Source organism: Calonectris borealis, chromosome 2 (genome assembly GCF_964195595.1).
Source record: "Calonectris borealis chromosome 2, bCalBor7.hap1.2, whole genome shotgun sequence".
NCBI lineage: Eukaryota > Metazoa > Chordata > Aves > Procellariiformes > Procellariidae > Calonectris > Calonectris borealis.
The window spans coordinates 167,138,143-167,164,616 of record NC_134313.1 but is presented as its reverse complement, the minus strand read 5'-3'; the positions used below and the strand labels follow the sequence as shown (position 1 = coordinate 167,164,616).

Below are 26,474 nucleotides of genomic sequence, written 5' to 3'. Positions count from 1 at the left end.
TAAGTGCTACTGAAGTTTATAATGATTAGTTGATGATTAAGTGCTACTAAACACATATAGTCCCTAAGAGATAAACCCTAGGATGATTTTCCTTTTTATGTTTCACCCATGTAATAAGTAATAGAGTGAACCTTACCATTGAATTCTGTTAGGTCGCACCTTTATAAATCTCTATTAAAATCACTTTCTGCTAATACCTTTGATGATGATTCTTTAAGCGGCCTCTAAACCATTCATTCGTCACACCATCCAGCCACCTTAAAGCACAGAGTGAACTTGTGTCTCAGGAGAAAACTGCAATGAGAAAACCGCAACGTGTTCTTGGCCTTTCCTGCTCCCACTCATCTAGAGGCAGTGAAGGCTGCAGAGCTTTTCTTGGTAGTGCGTGATGAGGGTGATTGTAGCTAAGACATATGGAGAGACAGGAGGAAGAAGAGCTCCTACTCACACAAAAGGCAGTCCAAGTCTCCTTCCTTTGGTCTGACATAGAAAGAAATGAGTCTAGAGAAAAGGTTGTGGGATTCCTCCTTTTTTTCTTTATTTCAACAGGTTACAAAGGCCTTTGCACTCTGTCTCGTGAAGCAAGGACACATCAGATGACACAATGATGAGAATGATCCCAATCCTTTCAGCCCTTTCTCTTAGTTTGTCTCTAGATAGTTTGCCTTTTGAAAAAGCTGAAAATCCTAATAAATTGGGTAGCATTGCAGAATTATTCCATACTATAAAACTGATTTCCCAAGCCATGGTTCAGAGCACTGATGATGTCTTAGCTAAGGTCACATTTCAGAGTGCCCAATGCCTTAAAAAGGTGTGAATACCCATGACTTACAGCAGTGAAGTTTCTTATTGGGATTACTTTTCAAAAACGAAAATCTAGATAATGTAAATATTCAGTTTAATTCACACACCACTGCTTCGCTATTATTGTGAATAAAGCAGCACTAACGCTTCTAGAAAAAAAGTAAATATAAATGAATTGACGTGATTCATTTCCATGTAATCACCTTCTCAGCCTGTGATTAAAACTGATGATTTCTATATTCATCTTCATGATCTGCTCATGAATTTCCATATGACAATTCTAGAAGATAAGTTGGTCCTATGGTGCCCTATAATGTGGCAGAGTATGGCCCTAAGTGAACACCTGGGAAGGTTTGAACAATGCAGGATCAAAACAGTTTAACATAAACATACACACAAACATAAACATACAAGTACATACAAAATTTGTTGGCCGAGATATGATATGTTCTCTTCTTTTATTAATTCAAGAGGTGTCAAAAAACAAACAAAAGAAACCCACCAAAACAGAACTAGAAGAGATCTGTTGTATCTAGCACTGGTTTTACTTTTGTGAAACTCCAATTTACTACAGCAGAATTCTTCTTATATGCAGAAGATGTGTGAACAAGAGTCAATGGGATCTATTAAAAAGTGGGTTATTTTGCTGTATTAAATGTGGCTGTTGAGATGAAAGCTGAAAACCCTGATTATGGATATTAAGATGTGAGATGGTGAAGTTTATAAATTAACAGGATGGTCATCAGATCAGATGCAACTGAACTTGGTATGATTCACATTTTCCTTTAGAAATCATGTGGAATTAGAACATCCCATGTGGCCCAGAAGACAACCAAAATGTTATTCCTTTCCATTGGATAGCTTTGACATTTTATTGTCATGCATACCAGTAAAATCTAGGATATAAGGATGTAAATTCAGTCAGGCTGAAATCCTCTTCTTCTCCAAAATGCCCACTGCTGAATTTTAAATAGGTTGACTCATGTTTCAAAGACACAGTGAAAATGCCTCTTCCCCATGGGTGGTCTTTCAGGGCCTTGGGTGAGAGTTGTTTCATTCAAATGTATACCTCTAAAACTGAGCTAATTCCCACAGATTCCTCGTATAGTCACTGAGACATAACCAGCACAGCCAGTAGAGTTCAGAGCACAAGTTAGATCATCCTAAATGATGTATCTCAAAACATCAGATGAATTGTGCCCTATTTCTCTATATTTTCTATCAGGAAGGAGGGAGGAAGTGAGGGAAAGGAAGAGAGAGATTTTAGACAGACACACAGCATAAAAAATTTCAGCCCAAACAGTAAAAGTTTGCCAAAGCTACACTCAGCTGATTAGTAGCATCTTATATTGGGAAGCAAATTAAAGCCAAATAACGTGAAGTGTCCAGTAACAGAAGTTTTTTCTTGTTGCTCCAACCTCCTTCCTTTACTTTCCTTATGTTAGATCAAGTCTAAATTCTGTTCAGCTCTTCATTTGCACCCACCTTTAGTTTAATAAGTAATTTAAGCTCAGCAGAAATGGCACCAAAGAAATGGTGTCTTAAGAAGCAGGTGGAGCAGTCATGCAAAGCAAAGATTATTTAGCTCAGATGCTCAAAAAACAAGTTAACTACAATCTGTGGCCTTAAAGTGCTGGTATGGTTCTGCCATGTTGATCATCATCATGTGCTTTTCAAGCACTTTAGTGATGAAACTTTGACCCTTTGGAAACTCATTAGGTCAAAGGATTTTGGCCAAAGATTTCACAATTTCACTGTAGTATAATGTAACAGTCCTCCATTATTCCCCTATTCCCTTATTTCCTTGTATGCTCTGTAGAAAGGATTTATTCTAATCTCTAAAACCAGCTACAATAACATTGCTGTAGGCAGGCACAGCTTCACAGGTTGGTTTCTCACAGAAACACAGCACCTGCCCATCCTAGGTAGCACTTGACAAAAACGTTTTAAAAAGAAAAGCAACCTAAGAAAGAGAAAGTTTTATTGATCTCCAGCACTGGGAGATCCACTTCAGCAGCCTCCAAAGGTTGCAATTTATTAAGATGAGAAATAAAATGTCCCAAAGCCCTCTTTTCTGCGGGCTGCATTATTAATGACCCTCATGCCTGCGGATGGCAGAGAGCTACATGCAAGTAGCCTTCTTGGGTTTTCTCATCCCCAGTAAGGCAGCGAATTAAAGGTGGACCAGGACAACAAAGTAAAGGAGAGACCACCAGTAGTATGTGAGAGTCAGCTAGCAAAATATAGGCCAAAATTTAATGGTTCATCTATATCATTGGCTAATTGCCTGATAACCTCTAAGACATCCTTGCTTTTAAACATTTTCTGGCTCAGCCCAGTCTGGTGTACTGGCAGCTCAGGGTCTTTTGTTGTTGTCCTTTGGGAGTGTATTCTGCAGCAAAGACCAGCATTTCATTTGAGGCAGAAGGCAAAAAAACAACACCAAAAAAAAATTTTTAAAAATCCTCCACATGCAGTAGAAAAGGTGAGTTCACATTTTATGGTATTTCTTTCATCACGTCCCAGAGTTCACTTCTGTCCCTAGAGTTTGTTGCCAGCTGGAGTAAATGAAGCATGGGATGAGTTTGTATTTTGTTCTGAAATGTGTAACTCGCTGGGGAGACCAGGGTAGGGACACATAAAGGAAAGGAAGAGAATTATCCTCTCTCGGCAAGTAAAACAAAATATCTGATAACCTGAAGTCAGCACAGCGTGAGGTTGTTTTGGACAAGCAGAAAAAACTTTGTGATGGAGTCTGGATAGGATGGTACACAGTCACTGTGCAATGAACTAGAAGACTCTCCAGGGCACAGCTTGGCTGCCATTAGACATGCCCGAAAAATTGGATATTTTATTGAGGACTGCCTTATTCAGAAACAGCCATGAAATGAGAACGCTGTGTGAGGCAGAGGATAATTTTTCCAATAATATTTTGCACATTTTGGGTGTGTGCATGTCTCCCACTTAGATGAAACCAAAATTTTGTGACATGGATTTAGATGTCTTTTGGATTGTTTAATTTCATCCAGAATTGCTTGGCTCTAATTGGTCACAAAATCTTCCTTGATGGGCAATAGTCACAGGTTTTACAAAAATAATTCTGGTTTATGTTCTGTGAAGGAGTGGTTGTATTCTGTGTTATCTTCAAGCCAGTAATGAAAATAATCATAATTTAAAAAAAAAAAAAAAAGGCAAGATTAATTAAAACAACTCTGCCCAAAAAAACCCAACCAAACCAGGACATTAGGACTTACAGGTCATAAATATGTAGGTGAATAAACCCTAAGTGCAGTAATACGTTGTTCAGTGTCAGTCATCCAGCTCCAAAAGGCCAGCATCCTCTTTATCTTCTAAAACAGATCAACATGTCTCTATGATGGAAATTAATGTTGTTTTTTTTCCTCTGCCTTTTTAATCTGTTTTTGAAAGCAAACCAAACCCCCCAGTTCGCTCACACATGTAAAGACACCCTGAAGGCAATCTTAGTCTTTTAGGGTTACTTTACTGACAAAGAAATATACACTGTTTTTGAAGATATAGCGTGTATTTGTGCTAGGATTACCACTCCTAGTTTGCGTATCAATGAAGCCATAAAGCAAATGAAAGACCCACATTTCTGAAGACATAAGTAGCAAGTTCTGCTTTGAGTGACTTGCTTGAGAAATGAGGGCATTCAGTACTTCATGTCTAGACAGCTTCAGTATTACAGATATACATAGGATTAATTTAGCTCTGAGTACCAGCTGTATCTCCTCTGATTATTAATACAGGGAATAACACAAAATTCTTTTTATTATTCTTTCTCAATGTTTTCCCTTTTAAATATTTTCCAGCAAGTTAATAGAACTTGTTTCCATTAGCTGAAAGGTAGTTGAGATTTCTTCATGAAAACATGTCAATTCTTTCCTTCTGCTGACCCTCTGTAGAAATGAGATGCCCACCATTGTGTCTAAGTCCCATCGGAGTGTTTCAAACAACTGCCAGCTCTTGACACCTGCATTAGGCTGTGGACATCTCTTTCTCCAGCTGTAGCCATGCTGAAAAAAACATTACTCCCAGTCAGTTTAGAGACGCTAATCCGTGCTGCACTGCCTCCGATCTGCCCGCTGAGCTGATCGTACGAGACTAACTCAATTTACTCCAAATAAATTGGGTTAGCTTAAATAATAAGGCTTTGCTAACCAAGGTCAGTGTGATACAATCAGGTTAGGGAGCACTCTCACAAGCAGCTCAGCTGGCGGATTCAAGAGGTGGTGACAAGATGGTGGAGTTGGCTGGCGGTGGTGGTGGTGTCTTCAGCTACTGGACTTCACAGCAATTGCATAGACTTCAGGCTACAGAACTCATAAACCCAAGGTCTTCCTATGACACAACTGCTTGCTTTTTTTTTTCTTTTTCTTGTATGTACTATTCTTCACTCTTGATGCTCATAATTTTAACTATCAACTGGTAGATTCATTCTGCCACTCTTGACAGAGCAGGTGAAAATGGGTCTTAGTAGTGCACATACTCTAATGTTGTGATGAGAAACATTTCTCAGTAAGAAAATACGCAGCAAATTTTCCTGCTATTTCATTTGCCATTTAATTGATGCATTCTTATCACACATTAAATGGTGCATTGTCAGTTTAATTTGTTAAACTCTTATTGTGGTTCTTTTTTCATCCCCCTTATTTCCCCTTTCCTCAATACATAACCAACGTATCACTTTGCATCCCACGTGGGATTTCTCTGATTTAACCTGGTAAATCTTTTAATTCCTAATTTAGCATTCTGCTCTACTACATTCACTCATGAAAGAGCCCGGAAGGCTGAAGCTAAGAAAAAACACTTTCATTTTCTTAGATACTACTGAGTGGTTTAATGTAAAATACACATGCAGTGCACAGTTTGTGATCTCAGATTTTATCATCCATGCGTTTCAAAGCTGAGTCAATCCTGATCAGCTTTTTGATGAAAGGATAAAGATTCAAGTCTAGGCTGGAACCACTTAACAATGGTGAGTTACTGAAAAAAGTAGTTGCATAAGAGCATGGAACAGTTCACTAGGGAGATTGAAATTTGGCTCCAAACCACTGGTGTGAAATGTGGATATCAACACAAGTAGTCCAAAGCAGGATTTTGAGTTTAATTAATCTTGCTGCCTAGTTATCAGGGCTTTCCATTTAACTTAATTGTTCAAACCAAAGTGTTAAAAAAGCAAACAGGCAATCTGTATTTTAATCATAAGTACTACTTTGTCATTTATATTTTTAGTTTTTTTCCAAAAAAAAAAGGTTGATAATAACTGATTTGGAACACACAGCTTGGAAATTCTTTTTGATAACTAGGGAAGGTATTTAAGAAAGACTTTAAGTTGACATATATTTTAATTACTATTTTAAATCCATTTTGCTATATTAGACCATGCCATATGATGCATTCTGATTTACTTTATAACAATTCGTAATTTAATCATGATTTACTGTGTCAGAATTGAACAGAAATTAGAGACATATTTGGAAATGCACACACACCCAATGTTTTAAGCCCCACTGCCCTGACTGCAGAAGGAAAAATAAAGTACCTCATGACATTGAATTTTATTTATAGTTACATGATGTCCTGAACAAAGAAAGTATCATGTGGTGTTAGTGAACTGACAGTACTGCTCCTGGTCACCAGGGCTTGAGTTCTCCCCAGTTAATTATTAGCATTTAAATTATAAGCAGAGACATTTTAAACTCTTCCTACTGTTAATAAAAAGAGCCAGACACCTCCATTGCATGAATCATGTTTTGACTTCAGTTACTCTTTGCAGATGCTTAGCTCTCTTCTTAGGTTAAAGAAGCTACCTATACTGACTGCATTCCTAAGTCAGACATGATAACAGAGCTTGCTTTTTAGTACCATCTTTAGGATTTCACTTCTTAGACTTCCTTCTGTCATAGCTCGTAAGTTGTTTCTTTTTTTCCTTGTTATACTTCTATTTCACCAACACCTTGTGACCTCTAAAAGATCTCCCAGCATCCAAACTGCATGTTTTTGTGCCCATTTCAGTCAGTCTTGTTCTCTTGGAAATAAAAGATAACTCCTCTGATTGTGCTCAGGGTCTTTAATTGTCAGGAGGCAGAGTGGGTGTTCATCCTACAGCGTTTCTTCAGCAACCACTAAAACAAAAAATTAATCTCATTGCTAAAGAAGTCACATTCTGTGGCTAATTTCTTTTTTTTCCCCAAATCAGGTTCCACAATTTGTTTTCAAAGTCTACTGTGTATAGTGGCAAATATGGAGGTTGCTGTTGTTTTTTCTATTTCACTTTCCTACTCTTTCCTGTTACAAGCCTAGTTTTGAGAGTTGATGAGTACCTTCCCATTGGAGTTGGGTAGGTTTTAAGGAGTGTCTACCCTACATGGCCCACAGCACTCACACTGCAGAGATAACCCCCTGATTTGCTATCATTTACAAGACACATTAAGAACCCTGCAAGATCTGTTCCTTCAGCTTCCATGGTGTCAGCGGATTTAAAAATGCCAACAGTATTAAGACAGATAGATCCCTATTATAAACAAGAATTCCTATGTGCCTGTGTGAGCTACAAAAGAGAAGGAAAAAAAAAACCAAAAAAACCTGTTTCTGCAGAGAAGTGCCAGTTGTACTCTTTGACTTCTGAACATATCTAAAAGACTGAAAACAGACGCGAAGAAAATACTCTAAAATTGTTCTTGTTATTATTGTCACTAAGGAAACGACTTCCTGAGAATCTGCAAGTTGACTATACAGTCTCTTTGATGTGCAGCCAACTCTCTCTTCCAACACACTTCCCAACCCTCTGGAGAATCAGGTCTGCCCACCAAGGGAAATCTTTCCTGCTCTATCTCAGCTGAATCCTTACTTCACGTGGAGATTGAACTCTGATGCTCCAGAAAAGCCATAGTCCAGACTTGCCACAACATGAGATATCAAAGCATAGAGTCATGACTAAGCCAAGAAATTTTGCCTTAGGATACTCCCCTCTGCAGTCTAACAGCACTGCCAGAAGACCTAGAATAGCACAGGAGCTAGGGAATGCGGGAGGCACAAGACAGAAATTTCTCTGTCTGTTCACTTGTGGTGTTGTTTTCAGCCATACTTCACCTCCCCTTCCGCAATAATTTAGATTTATGCTTTTTTTGCATTGAGGCTAACAGGGTATGTATAGGTCGTTTAACCTCTTTAGTCCTTCAAATAGAGTGGCCTTCTGCAAACTGCCTATCGGGAATGATGTATGAACTTTGGTAATCTCTGAACTGTGCCCAGGAGTTGTAGATAAGAATCTTAGTTGACTTGTCTGCAAACCCATTCAACATGCCAGGCAAATAATTTCACATTAATTTAATAGTAATTTAATAACAGTTTAGTGACAAAATTCTAGAGGTCCAGCATGTTCTCTGGTGGTCTTTAATTTCTCAGCATCGGCACAGCTAATGTATTCCACAGTTGTAGAGTCTCTTGTATCCCAAAGGACTTGATAAACAACATATTCTGCTGAAATACATTCAAACCAGAGCATGCATGCAGATATCCCCTGCCACCAGTTCTCCTGCAGACTAAGAAGCAAATAGTGGGTAAATTAATTGAAAAGGGACATAGCTTATAACAGGTGGCAACTAAGGAACAGAATTACTTGTTTTAATCACTGGGGACTCAGGCAAGACTTACAGTCAATGGCCCAAATGGAGTACGTGGAAAGATTCCACTAATATAAAATAATTTCAGAGCATTTGAGCTTTGCAAATACATTCTCGTTACCACTGACAGGTGTCCATGTCAGATCCTAAGGTTCCTTGGCAGAGTCAGAAGGGCTTATGAACTGTTATGTTTATCCAAGAATCAGAACATCTCCCCATAGACAAGTTTACTTCTGGTGCGTCCCTAGCTCCTTGCAGTCTCTAGTCTTCTCTTTCCTTTCCCCTTGTGTAAAAGCGTAATCTGGCTCTCTGTAACTCTCCTTTGTGTGGCCTCTAGACCAAAAATGCTTAAAAGGTCTAAAAGCAAAGCTGTTCTGTCCAAGTAAACAGCTGGACCACAGTGAATCCATCTGTCAATGGCAACAATTCAATAACCACTGAGCAATTCTCTTCCAAGGTAAAAATCTATCTGTCCAGCCAGCCAGGAGTCTTTGCTTTTATGTTAAATTCATCACCCACCTTTGTATCAGAAGTGTTTTGTCAGCTACTTGTTTGTGAATAAGAAGGAGCATAAGGAAGCGGAACTGAGTAGCCAACAACCACCAATGGTGGTTTCATAGCAGGGGCAAGATAAAAAAAATGGACTTTAATGTTATAACTACATTGCTAAATACATCAGGTCTGGGACCCTTCCTTGGCCTTGAGGCCAAGTAACATGTCATCACTTTTACCCACTCTGCTAAACTGCTTTATCACAAATTAAAACAGCCTCATCCAAACTGCCTATGAGAACAGTCTCTGGGCATGATTTTCCCTAAGCATTGTTTGTAATTGTGGTGTTGGCCTTTATTTGTTAAATATCTTATTTATTAAATGATGCATAGAGAGTGACTTATTTGGAAATCAGATTCTCCCGGGTTACTGCAGATTCTTCCTGGTTTTCTCCCATTACAGCAGTGTAAATGATTATCTGTTTTCCTAACCATTTCCAGTCTAATTGGTATTCATACCAGTGTTGAGTCAAGCAAATGCACCATTGCTGAACAGATCTTACTGAAAGCAGTTTCTTCCACATCAAGGAAGATTTATTTTAACTTGAAAAGACAACAGGAATTTCTGTCATTACATATCATAAAAATAAAAAAGGTGCATTGCAAAACCTAAGCAATTGATAAATGTTTGACGATGAGACTGTGCTTCTCTGAGCACATAAGAGCTCTGAGGTTGTGAGTCTTCCGCAGTTCATTCCTTATTAACTAGCAATTTAGGATAATGACAGTGATACTTTTAAGAAATCCTGCGGGAGAAGAGGAGTAAGTATTCACTTTTAAATTCTATAAAACTATGAAGGAAATATCTGATTTTTTTTTAATTTAAATCTATTAACCCTAGTGTCCCATCCTTGACATGGAAGGCCTTTGTTTTGTAAATCCATGAGGAGAGTTAAGAGAGTGTTTTGACAGCAACAGTATATGAAACCTCAGAGAAATCGTAGTCAACTGTTAGATTTTATTGAAATTTTCTATATATCTTTGTGCAAATCAAAGTGGATTTCCCTCAGTAACTTCAGACATATACTTTGTGGATATTTATAGATAACCAAGTCATCCCAGACTCTCTTAATGGACAGTGGGGAAAAAAGGCCATTTTGGGGCACAAGTAATCTGATTTATTTTAAATTGTTGCTTCAGGAAAAAATGAATTGAACCCTATATTCTTATGCTCCTTAAATGTATCTCAGATATAGATATATTGTAGAAATCTATTCAAACTGTAAGCTCTCCAGGTGTCTCATGTGCAGGGTGTTGTGTTTTTGCAATGGAGCTTCATTGCTGTTGGACCAACATGTTGAAGAAATCACTAAATGAACAAACAAGTTTCAATAAATAGACTGATTCATTTAAATGATTTATTTTAAAAGACTTCAAAGAACATTGGTAGAATATTTGCTGAGAGACATATGAAGAAATCAGGGTCATCTCGTGTTGATTCAATGGTGTTGTAGCAAGGCCAAGTTGCAACAAGCAGGAAGAATCTATTTGACAAACATTTCAACATCACTGACATTAATAACAGTGGTTCCTTCCCTTAGCTCATTGCAAAACATTGTGTAGGAGCTCTTCCAAAACTGCTCATGGGAAACTCAGCGGGGAAAACTCAGAACAACAGGTGGAGCAATGTATACGTCACACTGTACTTTGCCTGCTTCGTATTGTTACTTACGGGTCACTAAAGACGGCAGTCTACTGATATAGACAATAAAGAATAAGGGAATCATACAGAACATTTTGTAAGGCCAGGCATGAAAATACAGTTGCCAGCCATGGATCTCATCTTAATGTTGGCTGAAGTCATGGCATTGGTAAGAAGAGCCTGAATCCCAATGGAACAAAGAGGGCACATAGTAAAAAGGGTACTGAACAAGCATGGCACATAGGGGAGTGGAAATACTTGGAGGAATGTGCATTGTTTACTCTTTTGCTCATTTGATGATCAAATGGGCTGGCAAATCAGTATGGTTCATTTCGCTGAATATGGACGAGTTTGTATCTTTTTAGAGACTAGCTCTTTGTTGAAGGCTAAGGTCAGCTTCAGATGATGTCACTACTACCAGTTCAATTTAGAGCACGTTACATTTTTTTTTCTTCATGTTCCCTTACATCAGTCCTTTTTCTTAGCCTTTTTGATCTTAGAGGAGAAAAAATTGCCACAAAGGTTAATATAATGTTTAGAAGTGCTGAAAGTCAAGGCAGGAGGATGATGGGACAACACTCTGATCTAAGTTTCTCCACCAGCCAAGGAAGCCAGGTGTTGAGATGCATTTTGAGGAAAGATGGCACTTGCAGAGATGTGAAACAGCAAGATAGGTTCAGCCATCTTCCAGTCTATCTTCTTCATCTTTGTCATTCCTGATACAAATGCACATTGTTTTCTGTAGCACAGGTTATGATCTCTGGTTTGATCTTTTACCTGTTGCAGGCTAAATACCGAGGCACTGAAGCTGGTCATTTTTCAGAGTCACAGAGAAGTGGTAGCACACCAGTGTGATGCAGTTTGGAAATGGCAAGGACACAACAGAAAGTGTAGAAAAAAATTGCAGGTTGGAACCAGCCCATGAATCACAAGCTGTAACATTTTGGGTTACAGCTCTCAAAACTGATTTATAAAATGCAAGTTTGAACATGCTACTAAAGAGAGCCATCTGGATTAGCTCGGACATCCAGTCAGATATGCCTGCATATTTTTTTCAATCTGACCAGTTTAGATGAAATGGGTAATCTCATTTAACTTTTTTAGATCATCTTGTCTGGCTTACCTGGCTTTTCTACAACACTCACTGCCCAGTATCCCCTCATAGTTAATGGAGGTAAAAAGGATGTCGAATTCACATGAATTATTTTAGAAACCCACTCTGGGATGAAAAGAATTGAAGTCTGAACTCCACTGCCTATAAAGACAGCCATTTAGTCCCACCCAGAAATCTGCAAATACAAAAATGTTATATGTTTAGAGCAAGTACTTATAAGAGAAGCAAAAGGGAAATTATGTAAAATTATATATGATTGTCTGAAAATTCCGACAACCTCTGATTTAAATGAAAGGGTTTTGAAATTTTAACATTTCAGGATATGACATACAGTATGAAATAGCCTGCCAGTTTATTAAGCAGAATATCAGGTGAGAGTTTATTCAGTCAGCGAAGAAATGGATGGCATGTTAATGTTCAGGCAAGATTCCTTTTCACCTTTAAGAAAATAACCATGTGTTACAAATTATCTGATCTAAGTTGTGTGGCTGAGCTATCACATTGTTGCTTTCATACCCATATTTTAAATGACATTTCACCCACTAAACTTTCTGTGGCTGTGAACAGATTTGACAATGGGTCACATCCATTGTACTGCATAATGCAGTAGTGGTGTACATGAAACTGCTGCAAAATACACATAATCTACTTATTGAGGTTTGTCTCAGAAGCTCTTTGGGAGTAGTAGAGTAGCTAAATTATGCCCTTGTTGTTCTAATTCAGTAGGGACAATGGGAAGGAAAGCAAGAGGTCAATTTAATGGGCTATTAGAAGACAAAAATAAAAATCAAGACAATAGAGTCAAAAGGGAGGCCCTTAGTTTGGAGAACCTTTTATTGTTTCTGCTAGGAGGATGTGAGGCTTGTTTTGACAGATCAGGAACCTACAGATAAAATGGATCTTGAAAAGCTAAAACACCTTTTTCTTTCAGGGAGAGTTATATCAGAGGTTTTCCAAACTGATGCACACAAAGCTCCCCAGAAGAGCTTGAAGAAGCTGGGCCTATCAGAATAATATTAAAGCCTGGTGCTTTTAAGAGTTTTGCTTTAAACAGGTCATGTTTTGCTTTAATTACCTTGGATCCAGCTCCATGTTTTCTGGAGATAGAGAACATGCCAGAATAAAGAAAGCAAAGAAAAGCAATACAAACCTTCACCAAAGTAGGTGTGTAGCTGTCATTCTTCATTCCAAACAGGAGAGTTTGGAGAAACTGAGACAACCATGTAGCAAAGTCAACAGCACTAAGGAGATTGGGAACTTGGACAGAAATGTCTTTTTGCATTGAAGATGCAAAAACTTCAGGGAACCTACATTTCAAGGAAGCTGGAAGAAGAAGTCACAAGGAAAAACTCCAGACTGAAGCTGGTGAGTCACGAATATTCAAAGAACCTAGAAGTAACAGGGGAGAGAAAGCTGGGCAACAAAAGAGCTGTGTCTTGGACACTCAGAAGTGTCAACAGAAAGTGAGAATATTCAGTCAGGCTGTCATAAGGAAAGTAAAGTAAGATCACAGGTATGACCCCAGCACATCTGCTGTGGATTGACCTTTTCCTCTGCTGCAGATTAGGACAGTGATGATGCGCAGATGAAGGGAGAATGGCTAAGGTAACAGGACAGAACCAGCATGGACTTGTGAGTTGTACAAGGCAACGTACGAAAGGATGAACCACAAGCTGGGAATACTTCAGCTGTAAATGATATAGGGAGAAAAACACCTTCTGGATTATTCAATCACAGGATGATGAGGAGCTGCTTGTAGTAGTTGAATCTGGAGATTCAACTGGCAAATGCAGTCTCAAGGTTGTCTCAGGGAAAATAATTCCAGGAATGATTTGGAGCTAAGTAGATACACCTGCAATGTAGTAATTCTTTTGTGGCCCAGTATCTTAACTGTGATATCCCAAGACAGCAATATCAAAGGGTATTTCCAACCCTGCGTGAGAGTATATGAAAATCAACTGAACTCTATATGTGTGTGTGGCAGAGCACCGAGGCCAAGATTTGATCTCATTCTAAACCATCATGAGGGATCAGAAACCTAGGACAGGATTCAGACTGCAGATTAAACCATCCCAGTGGCATTTATTGAAGACTTTCCAGGCTAAAGAGTTCCAGAGCTCACTCTATAGTAGATACCTATATTTATCTACATTGACTGGGCATTGGCCTGGGGCCAGAATCAGTAGCCTAAATGCTGGTGTTCGGTGTCACCAATACACCAGGGTATTTTATCTGCCCTCATACAGAGGGTAAGAGATGTGGTGTAGATAAGCATCATACCTACAGATCCCTAGTGGATGTTACATACCCCAGGGGATCTCAGATGGCACTTGACACCTATGTTTAGGTGACTGAACTGCATCCTAAATCTCCTTTGACTGTAACAGGAGCTTATGTACTTAGATACAGGTAGACATTTCAAAATACACACCTATCTTTAGGTGTCTTAATCTGCAAGCTGAATCCCATTTCTGGTCAGCATGATAGAAACTCTCTTAGCAAAAGAGACCTGCAAGTCTTCCATTCAGAAGGGAAATCTGTATGGAAAGGGAATGAGTTGAATACCAGAGGTGAAAATCTAGCAGGGGTACTCTTGCTGGGGCAACCAAAAAGGCTGTGACATTCATTTCTTCTCCTCTTCTGAATAACATTCAGACCTTGGTAGTCTCTGAAGGCTCTTTTCCAGGACCATCATTACTACATCCAGCTGTGGTACAAAGAGCAAGTCAGAGAACAAGAAGCTAGAGAATATAGAGCAGCGTCCAGAGACTTGAATGCTGCAGAGAAGCAATTTCAACATGGTTAATAATGGCTTTTCATGCTGTTCTCTCCTCTGTAGTCACCAAGTACTATTCTCTAATGAAGTTTGTTCCAGCTGTTAGCCCACTGTACATAATCATCTCGGCTAACTAACCCATTCACTAGCACAAAAACACCATCCAAGCTGTCAAACTTCATGCAACTCGAATGAATGAGTGTGGATTGTGGAATCCAAGGCTCCAGTGACAGCTGTGACACATTCACAGCCTTAGTCATGAAGAGCTTAAGCATCTGCGGTATTTCTGATGCTCTCTCATCTCCTCTGCATCTTAAGTTAGAGCACAAAACTCCTGGAAGGAATCCAAAGATCCAGCTCTCTAAAACACAGGAAATGAGTAACTTTACCAACTGTAACTTGGGCCTTTATATAATGCACTTGTGCTGGCTTCTTTGTATAATTTGTTTCTAGGCCAACTCTAAGAGAGAAAGTTCTGTCGTGTGTCCAACATCTTAGATATGTACTAAGCCCAAGCTCCTATTTGGCTTTTGGTACTAGTTACATCAATTTAAGAATTTAAATACATGTTAGATACACATAGACACGTCATTATTACAAAAATTGCTTTTTAAAAGGAAATGCTTTTTACTTATGACCATGAATGTGCCATTTTACATTTTTGCTAGAAATAAAAAAAAAAAAACCCCTTCTATAAACCTACTTCAAAAATGTGACAGTAAAAACAGAAACAGAAATGTTATAACTTAATAAAGTCTTACCATTCCAGGAAAAGGAATTAATAGATAAGGATATCTTAGATATTTTAAACTCCTTTTCCAAATAAATATAATTTCTTTCCACTGTGGAGAAGTGTATCTCTTACTACTACAACTTTAATTCCAGTCGACATATCAACGTGTTCTGAGAGGTTCCTGTATTTATTTTTTTCATTATTTGAATTTCAATAAATATTTTTAAAGGCCAAAGTTAAGGAGGAAGGTGTTAGTTAAATCCATTTATCAACTGACTGGGGGATTTTGTTAACTTAGGACAGCGGGTGGATGCATTATAATAAGAAAGCATTGAGCTATTGATTTATGGCGAAAAGCTGGCTTTTAGGTCACCTAATTCTAAGCATGTCAAGTGGTCCAAGCTGGTCAAAATGTATTTCACAAGGTGCCAACCCGAAGCTAATGAGGTCTGGTCAGTATTCATCTCCATCTTCTTGCAACTTACAGTGTGCTATTCACAAGTAGGGTATATTAGATGAGGCTTGGAGCATTGCACAGCTTCTGGCTGGCTCAAAGAACAGGCAGAACAAGCTTGCATCTGCCTGCAGAAAATCATGTAGCCGTCCTAGATGTGTCCCTGTGTTGATATATCCCCACCTGCTCACAAAATTATATACAGGCTTCAGTTGGCAAATCCTTCTTAGTAAATGCTCTGAAAAGACAGAAAGTGTCGATACACTGAGGAAGTCTCTGAGATTTAAAATAATCAACAAATAATTAAAAAAAAAAAAAAAAGACAAATAGATAGGCTGTTGCCTGTTGCCTGGGTCACATGACATGAATTCTCCCTGCAAGGGACAGGCTGAGTCTGCCATTTGTTGAATAAAGGGAATATGTGGGTGAGGAAGGTGTGGGGCCCACCACAGCAGGCTTGGGCTTTTCAGAAAACCTAACATCTATCACAATTTGCCATTGCTATGAGCTAGCAAAAAATTACCAGTCTTCCCCCCAAGCAAAGATGGGAGCAAGAGAGGAATTACACTTCACGGGGATATCTCTGAGACACCATGGAAGGATTCATCTCACTGATTTTGGATGGTATCTCTGAGCCAGCTGCTGCAAGAACCTCCATAGGCTGATTCATCTGACCCACTTCAGGATGAGATGAACCACCCTCCCTACTTATAATATAGTGAATTAGGGTGATTAGCTTGGATGAGACCATCTAGTTTTCAGATGCTTAAGTGAGAATAGATGAACGTCACCCAGGGTGACAAACACTTCTCCTGTGGAGTGAGAAAGCCTTCCTCCACATGAAATGAATGATAGTTTTGTCAGGGGATCTTTTGGGGCCAAGTTTTCACCTTGAGAATGAGGAAATTTATACCTCTTCCACTCCTCAGAAATGGACCTAATGATACATCTACTCCCCACAAAAGAAGACCTTGATTCTGTCACATTTCCCTTCAATAAGGCATTTTTCCTTAAGAATCCCCACCCAATCAGATAGGACAATACACTGTCCCTTGCAGGGGAAGAAAATAGCAAAACTTGCCTCATTCTGCGGAACCAAAGAATAAAAATATAAAAATCTAGGCTATTAACCCACCATGCAGATTAAAAGGGCTTTTCCTGCCCTTACCCTCAGCTCCATTTAGCAGGCCCAACAAATCATAGATAACGGACTATAATTATCCTTCCATTTGCAGCTCCTGAGCAATCATGACCCAACCATCTCTAATGGAGTGCAAAAGCCACTGTGATTAAGGCTTTCTGTGAAATGCCTCAACATTGGATGGACAAACCTGCAAACATATGTGGCAGAAGTTTAATGTTGTATGTTCAGTAAGGAGCTCTTAGACTTCAATATCCCCAACATGTTATAAAAGGAATTATTATTATTGCTATTGACATAACTATTATTAAGAAGAAGAATTAGACCATATAAAATATTTATCTCCTTTTCTGTCAGTCTTATAGTGAATTATGAGTTATGCTAACAAAAACTAGAATGATTCAGTTAATTTGTTGTTGGCTTTTTTTTTTTAAAATAGTGATATTAAGCAGAGGTTTTCACACCTTTTAAACCATTTTTTTTAAAAGAATATGTCAAATAAATAGATCAGAGCAGTTTCAGAACATAGTCCTATCTTAAGCCATCCAAGAGTAGAATGTGACACCTGAATGAGCAGGAATGAGACTGCCAGGATGTCTCCAGGGCAGATAAACTCTAATGTCAAATGCAAATCAACTCATTTCATGGGATGATTATGTCAGAAGAATTTGGATTCAACGGTAGCATAGAATCAGAGCAGCAAATGAGTCCCTGCGACTGCGCCTGTATACTTCTGAAGGGACCTTTCCAAGGGAATATTCCTCAGCACAACAGCCATGTTAGCTTGCAATGCTCTGTGTGACGATGCCTCTACCTTTTCTTCAGGAGATGGAATGATTTAGTGCCTCCTAAGAAGTTCTACCCTGAAATTATTAATCTGGCTACTCTACAGATCAGCCCATCAGCTTGCATGGGGATACAATCAATGAACTGCAGTGAATTACATAAACAAGACTTGAACCATCTGGCTTGTTTTACACAAGTTCCTACTTTGTCTTGTGGAGATAAAAGTTCAAGCCTAAGAAGACAGATCAATAAATTGAGAGAGGAAAAGGTGGTCAGAGAATAAAACACAAGCAAAGCAATGGGGTGAGGACTGGACATGCTGCAGTGAAGTGTTCTGCAAAAAAGTCTCTCTGTCTTCCCATATATTTGTGCCCACTCAATCACAATCCAAACAGCATTTCAACAACCACCAGAGACACATGAATTCTAGTTTTTCTTAGCATTGTGGAAAACTACCAAATACCTTTCTGTATGCAAAGCATTTCTTAAGAACAGAACGGGTTCAGCACCGAGGGAACTGGAAAAGTACCTCATCGAGGGATGCTGTAAATATCGGGTAGCAGGAGTACTCTGGAACTGAGCGGTGTTACAGCTATCCCTGATGTTACATTATCAGCAAAGATGACTTTAAAGTTGTGGATAGGAAAAAAGAGGGAGTTCTTCGTTGGTGAGTTTACATCCCTTTCAGTAGACTTGTTTCACTTCTGCACTGGTGTGTAAAACTCCCTCCAAAATCCTGTTGACTGCAGTGTGTACCGAATCCCGCCCCGGCTGTCTTCACAGGTGATATAGGATGGCTGGATGTGAAAGGAGAACCGGGAATGGAAACAAAGGAACATGAGCCAACACAAAAATACACTTTGCTGACTTAAAGGTTGAGGCTGCACTCTCTGAGCCAAGTAGTGGGGTGAAATAAAATTCAGTATCTCCACTGACTTCTATATCCTGATATCAGTTTACCTCTCCTGAGAACTGTGGCAAATAATAACTCCTCTGTTAAATCAGAACTAACTGTAAGACCTGATATTTATGCAGGTCTTTCCGCCAGATATGAGTTACAGCATGATCCTGTCCTGAGTTTACTTTTTCTCAGGGCTTCTTAACTCAAATACTCTGGTTTCATTAAAAGATAATCTGAGCTAATTTAGGAATTAGACTGTTTGTACTAAGTGTGCTCAGAGGGAAGGAAAGGAAAACAAAATCTGCTACATTGAAATGAATCAGCTTGGGGACATGGGTCTCAACTTATCAAAGGCGTAGGCACATATGGAACTCAACAGCAGAAAAAATATCTCCAGGATGCCGGCTCAGTCAGCCAAATGAAGAGAGATGTGATGAACAAAGGTCTGAACGTGATCAACAGCGCATTCCCACCACCTCAGAAATCTCTGTTTTTCTCTCCGTGGTAGCATCCCACAGCAAAACCTCTGCCTTCGTGTTTATGAGCTTCACATATACACCGACAACAGCAGATCTAGAGAGCTACATGCGGCTGTGGCACCACCATGCAAACAGCAGACATCTTAAATCTTCAGGGAGGAAAGAGCCCTCCTGTTTTCTTGCAGGGACCCCAACGAATGATGGAAGGCTAAAGCCAAGGAGCCATCACCAAGCTAGTTCCCTGTTTAAAGATATATATGTGTATTTACCACACATAAAGCCCCCCCATGACCTTGGAGTCTGTTCAGTGCCAATGGTTATCCTTCCAGTCACTGCACACATGCCTTCGACTGGAGAAAACAAACCAACAGAAACCTTCCACTCTGCGATGTCTGAGATAGATTGCTGGTACGGTAACAGATCAATTGTAGCTGTCCTGAATGAACAACAAAGCAGCAACCATTGCCCTCGGCACACAGAAACAGGAAAAAAAAAGGAAGAAGACCATAACCCAGAACTGTAACCGAGACACAAGCAGAGACATCAACTTTAATCCAACTCCCGTTATTGCACTGAATAGCATTCCTTAATTATTCATCAAATTGGAGCAGTGTTGCCTTACCCATCCTATAGGACAACTTCTTTCAAGACAGCTCCAGTGTGTTTTGCATTAGCCAAGTACAGACGCTTGTATAATGCATTCTTTCTCTGTAGCTATATCAACACCACTTTAAGGAGTTTGCCTTCATGCTATCGTTGACAGTAACCTTAAGTAATCATACATTCCCTTTGATTAGCATGTGCTAGCCGTGGAAACGTTTCCCCACTGTACCTGACCAGTGTTGCATAGGCTGAATAGAGAAGTGAGATGGCTGTGTACTCAAATAACATCAAATGAAAATCCATTTGTTGTTTGTTGACTCCAACAGATTAAAAAAAAACACTCAAAAAGCTACTTCAGTTACGTTGCATATTGCCATATCAGTCCAACACTTGCACTGTAATTAACATACACGGATGGTAATCCATAAAACCCTAGGGAAGAATCAGGTCACTTCGCTGCCTTATTCACTTTGGTTAATATTTTTTATTATTATTGTAATTACCTCCAGTGCTACTCCAACATATTCTTCAAGCTCGAGGCCAGATTCTGTTTACCCGCAGATTAGATGCAGAGGAAAGCCACTGACTTCCAGGGAGTTCTTCCAGACCTGCTTCTATGTAAGTGGGATGATCGTCTAGCCATAAACACCGGTATGTCACTAAACAAATCTCTCTCTCTTTTTTTCATGCATTTTCCAATCCTTAACAGCATGCTGTGTTATCTTTCTCTCCCTGGCTGTAAACTCTTCAGATTCCAATACATACCTGAACTGTTCACATGTTAAATTCACAGCATAGCGGTAAAGAGTCTGTCCTGTATGCTATCCCTCTGACTTAAGATGTGTTTTGCATAAAGATGGTATTATTAGAACCAGTTGTTCACATACTGATAAGGGAAGGTGCACAGAGGCATGCCAGCAGAGGTCAAAGGCACGTTAACAGCAATTTTTACTACTACCCCACAGTAAAAATAGAGAAGTCCTGGTGCACTGCTTGAAGGGTGAATCAGAGTTTCTGCGGCAGGTGAAGATGCAGAACTGCAAAGGGAGCCTTAAGCTCGAAAATGCCAACAGCAGCACCGGGTCTGTTAGCAATCAGGTTTTATTTACCAGCCATATTGTGTTAAAAACAGACGTGATTCCCATACCGAGCACGTTAACCTGTCACCACTTGCAAAGGGAGATTTATTCGTTTGAAAAGGATCAAATCTATCTCGCGGACGCATCCTCCGAGCCTGCAGTAGTGGCTGAAGGCAGAAAGCCTGCATGCAATTCCCCCCAAAAGAAGTATTCCCAGGACCTGGGGAAGGTGAGGGAAGAGCCGGTGAATCAATGTCACTCTAAGACAAGCCGGCGGTTCCTTTTCCCTCGCCGGCTGCAATAGCTGCGCTTTGGCATCTCCGGGGTCGGGCCGAGCGGGGCAGAGCCCGGCTGCCGCTGCCCTCGGTCCCCAGCCCGGGCGGGGAGCCGGAGCGGTGCCACCCCGGGGTGGAGGTGGGGGAGAGGCCGGAGAAAAAGACTTACCATTGCAGCAGGGATCCGTCCCGGTGCTGGAGATGCTGCATCCCCCGCCGTGCCGGGGCGGGGCGGGTGCCGGTGGGGTCGGAACCAGCCGCGGGGGGACACGGAACAGTTCCCCGGCAGAAGCTGTCCAGCCCCGGCTGCCCGCGGTGGAAGTGAGCGGCCGGAGCCGGGCTCCCCCCGCTTCGCTCGCACCGGGCGGAGGAGGGGTCGGCGCCTCCGAAGGGAATCAAAATTCCTCCTCCCTCGCCTGCCGGTCATGTCCAGGCTGCCTTTGCTCAGGGGATGGGCCAGGTCCTGGCCGTGAAGGAATTTGCCATCGTTAAATAAAAATAAAAATTAAAAAAAAAAACAACAACAACAACAAAAAAAACCACCAAGAAGGGAGGCAGGAGATTTGCAAACTTTTTTTTTCTCTTTCCCCCCCCCCCGCTTTTGTTTGTTTGTTTGTTTTGTTTTGTTTAGGGGGGATTATTCGTGCTTGGGAAGTAGGGGGTGGGGTGGAGGAGGAGAAGGGTGTTCAGGCTGGATCAGATGCTCTGCCTGCGAGTCCAGGCTATGGTGTGCTCGCCCCTGTATTTCTCTGTGTGTGTGATTCTCATACCCAGACAATGCTCTGCAAAGCGAGCTGGTCCTGCGGAGAAATGCAAACACCTCCTCCCCCAAGTGCCTGAGGAAAGGAAAAGCGATATGGAACCAATAGCTTTTACTTGGCTAGTCTCATTAATATGGAGGAAGAGAAGGAAACCAATGAGGACGAGCGGGAGGAGGGGTTTATTCAAATTAAGTTTCTTAAATCAAGCACTTTTTTTTTCCCTTTTTTCTTTCCTCCTCCTACCTCCCTCAAATCCTCCTTCTGCCTGTCACCTAAGCACCGTTTCTGCTGTCCCAGAGATTTTATTTCTTTTTAATTAGTGTGACAGGGTCAGCAAAACACGGTGATGGGAGGAAGGATGGTATCGCTGCTGGAAGGGAGAGGAGGGGGGTGGAAGGGAGGGTGAAGGGAGGCAATTTCTCCCGGAGCTGCAGAAGAGTTAATTGCAAAGAAAAGCGATAAAGTAGCTGGAGTTGGCAGGGAGGGGAACTGAAGGGAAGTGGAGCAGGAATTTCACCTAGAAGCAGCATTTTGCAGATGGTATTTGCAGATGGGCAGGTGACCCGTGTCCAGGATGAGCCCTCTGAGCTTGTGGAAAGGATCTCCTCCCCTCCCACAGCAGACACACACACCCCCAGGAAGGGAAGTGACTGCACAGGAACAGCAGCATCTGCACTGTCCTCATTGCCTCAGAGCTACACAGCAACAAGATCCCTGCAACAGCAGTGCAGGAGTGGTACCTGTTGCTGGAAAACCAGTGGAGTGGAGCTACAGAGAGGCCTGAGAGAGTTGGTGAGAAGGGAAGGGATGTCCAACTGGTTCCTTTGACTTGTATCTGGAAAAGAGCAGGGTGGCACATGTCCCCTGCAAGGTAAGTGCACAAAAGCATCCAGTCACTGCTCCCTTCTGCAGAGAATAGCACTCAAGGAAAAGCTCTCCAGACCCGAAAAATGATCACTAAAGGAGTCTGAACATCTACAGCAGGCCTAGAGGAGCCCTCTGCCAGGGCATCCCATAGAGACACTTGGTACTACGCTGCTTTTGCTGCTGCCAACCATGCTGCTCTCAGGCCCCACAGATCCATGTCAAGAACTTGAGATGCCGAATGCCTACATCTTTACCCAAATTCTCTAAGACCTGTGCTGTAAGAGCAGCTGCCTGCTTAAGAGTTTCTTCTAATTACCCTGAAATTTCACAACAGCTGGGATACTGATACTGTTGCTTCCCATTGTAGAAGCCCCTTCCTCTGCTTATCTTTTACCACTTCCTCTTCATTTTCTGCATCTCCCATCTTCCATTTCCCTTAGCATGTAAATTCATTTTAAATCCTCCTTGCCTTTACCCTGCTCCCAGATTAAACAAAGGAGAAAAAAGGCAATTTGATCATAAAAGCAACTAAATCCATTACCTGTCCAGTGTGAAAATCCCTGACCCAATTACTTACTTGTATGTTATAGTCCCTGTGGCTCTCAGTCCAGGTGCAGGAGCCTGAGGCGACATAGCTCCACAACAAAAGCACCAGACCAGACAGCCCTGCTCCCAGTCCCTTGGCACAGTAACAGCCCCATGGCTGCATAGATGCCTTCTCTTGAGAAAAGCATGCACAGACACATTGTGAATGCATTCAGCTCTAGTTTTATTCCAGCACTATGGAGCAGCCCAAAGAATCAACTAGACTTTTCAAAATTTTCCTTTGCACGCTTTCCCCCAGTAATGCCATCTTCTCTAGCCACATCTCACAGCTTTCAGCAACCTCACTAAATACAAGGGGAAAAAAAGAAAACAAACAAAAGATGTAGATGTTTACATTGTAGAGCTAATCTAATCAGCCTGTGCACTTTATATAGACATTAACAAGAGAGAGGCACTGTAGTGCCTCTATGTAGTATATGTAGTATACGTCTATGTAGTATAAAACACCTGACCAGATTTTCAAAAAGTATAAAGGGAGCCAAGACTAAATCAGATGTAGACACATATTTGTTAGTCAGATATATCTCAGCAAGCCTTATTTTTCTGCATCCTAAAGGGTAAGAGACAGGAAAAAGAAACCTCCATAGCAAAATGTTTGTTCTTGCCACAAAAAAGCATCTATGTTCATTCTGCAGACTTAAAGAACCTCTTCCCCCTCCCCCCAAAAAACCACAACAAAACAAAAAAGACCCCAGCTGTATCCCCTCAAGACTTCCAGAATTTATGGCAGTCCTACCTTAAAAACCAGAAGCCCCACTATGAAATCTTGTCTTGGGTTGCTAAGCGTGGAAGAAGGCTCCCAGCTGTTCAATTATTATGTGCCGCTCCAACATCTGCTCCCTATCTTTCCCAGGAGAAGGGCAATGGGCCAAGAGAATCATCTAGTGGCCCATATCCAGCCGCAGTTGGACTGCCTTAGATGATCTCAGCTGATATTCATATCAGGTTTCCTACTGAAGTAGTCAGGAGAGTCTCTCTAAGAACTTTGTTCTCCGAAGAAGACAATGTTTTTTAGGAGAAAACAATTAAGCTATTTTCAGGCAAAAGATGCTTTCCTGTTATCCTCATGAGCAGTCTATTAAATAGATCTTCATTGTGTGTAAAGCATAATAGCCATTATCGTGGCTAGCATGAGAGACTGACAAGGGCAGGAGAAGGCTTCCTGAGAGAAAATTGTGAGTTACTGTTAAATGACCTAGACAGCCATCCGTCATCCTATATAGGGGCAAGACACTGGCAAGCTGTCTGCAAGAACGTTTGCTGGGACTGGGCTAAAGGTATTTTGTTGGAAGGTCCTTGTCATTTTCTTTTATTTTGACACTTCAGGTGTGATTTAGTTGACCAAACAGCTAGGTCTGAGCTGGCCAACCATCTTTCCCTTCATATTAAGGTCAGATCTTATCAGTGCAGTCATTGGAATATAAGGCATGATCCATCTTAGCCCAAAGAGATACTGAAAACAGCTTGGAGGAACTGTGTCTTAAATGTGCCTGTTTTTCTCCACTGATGTTAGACATGCTGGGAACACTGGCCCAGCTTGTCAACACCCACAAAGGAGACCTCTAAGGTTTAATGAGGTGAATCCCTCTATCACTATCAGGTTTGACAAGCTTGAAATACTGAGACTCACCCAGTTCGCTTGTTGTCCTCTGCCAGGACAAGAACTACCCCCAGATAGCACCACAGTCTCCCACCCACACTGAGATGCCACCTGACAGATCCTATTGGCCTGCAGATCCTCTAATGTGATGATCAGCTGTGCCAGCATCAAAAAGAGACCCAGAAGAAAGGAAAGCTCTGCTGTGCTGCAGCTGAGATGTGACGTTGAGAAATACTTCATGCCAGATGGGACCCTCTGGTCTGCATATTCCTCAGTGTGGTGGTGCATTCCCCCCTGCTCCCCTGGGCCACTCCATGATCTCAGAAAGTCCCGTTAAACCTTGGCCTTGGTGTCATGAGTCAGGCAGTGAAATGTCCCTTGACCGTATCAGGAACTTTTGCACAGCTGAGGTTGGGGAATGTACTAATCGTACCAGAAACTTCCGCTCCCTGGCCCAGGTGGAGGGTGAGAGTGGGGATAATTGTCATCCCTGATACCCTTATCTGAGTTGTAGCTCAAGTGGAATGATATCATTGTTACTGAAACCTTGAGAGTTTTGACAGATGACTAAAGTCAATCATCTTGCAACCCTATAAACAGCGGTCCCAAGTGAGGCTCTTTGAGCTCTCCTGGACTGCAGCGGGCTGCACCCAGCGTCTCCCTCTGAGTGGAACGCTCCTCAGAGTTTGTGATATTCAGAGGACCGTCGCTGACTGGCACAGGACCTGGGCTGCAACACTCCTCGAGGCTCAACCCTTCACCCATTGAGAAATGCCAACGACGTGAGTATTTCACTGAACTAGAGGGGAATTTTTAACAGGTGTATCTTTGTATATTTATCTATTTTTTTGTGTCTCTGTGTGTGTGGATTGATGGAGATACCCATTTCTTTAAGCAGCCTCTAAACCACTCATTTGCGACACTCAGTCACTTCCTACCAACCAGTACATTTCTAACAGTCAGAAAGAGACATCTCCTGTTCTTGAGGACAAGATCTGGTGGAGTTAGAGAGTGGGAGAAAACAGCTATTTATGCAGAAAATGACAGTCATTTTTTCCCTTTCTAGCTATGTAAATGTGCTGTGATGTTTTAAGACATTTCTACTAGTAGAACTGGGTCCACAGCCAGGGAAAATGCAGTATGCTAATCATCTGTTATGATTAACTGGGACATACTTGGTGTGTAAGCAAAGGTCTACACCACTATGTTAAAAGGCAGTAACTCAAACTGTGAATTTAAAGAGCAGTAGGTATTCTGTTGTGTGCCTACTCTTATTTTTTAGTAAAAATAAGGTAGCTTAGCCCACAGAGATGTGTACCTCAGGATGCTGGAAGGTGGCATAGCAGCCATCAGTGAGAAGGTGAGGTGCTGTAAATTCACTCCCAGCTGATTGGACAGGAGGCTGTTAATCTGGCTATCCTTAAAGGGAATTTAATTGAATCAAACCCCTTGATTCCTGTATCCAACCTTCCTTTGCGTCCCCCAGCACTGTAATGAGGTTTATTGGAGAACAACTGCACCTTCCCTCATCAACTCCCCTCTCTTCCCTCACACATGTTCTGCTGCAGAAGATGCTGTAGTTGACTACTCTGACAAATGAGGGCAGGGGAGGACACACATTAAGCTTGGTTTGCAGTGCATGCAGGTAAGGTT

The 26,474-nt window shown here is 41.1% G+C and overlaps 1 protein-coding gene across 4 annotated transcripts in view; it reads right to left on the bottom strand.

Moving 5' to 3' along the window:
- The window catches only part of ADCYAP1R1 (ADCYAP receptor type I), a 149,802-nt gene extending 127,985 nt beyond the window's left edge, over positions 1-21,817 (bottom strand). For 3 of the 4 annotated variants that reach the window (XM_075144288.1, XM_075144289.1, XM_075144290.1), the window contains exon 1: positions 21,157-21,771. The gene's annotated coding sequence lies outside the window, so the exon portion shown is untranslated. Of the gene's footprint in view, positions 1-21,156 lie in introns of all 4 variants that reach the window. The other variant, XM_075144287.1, reaches the window with a different exon arrangement.
- Positions 21,818-26,474: the final 4,657 nt, after the last annotated feature.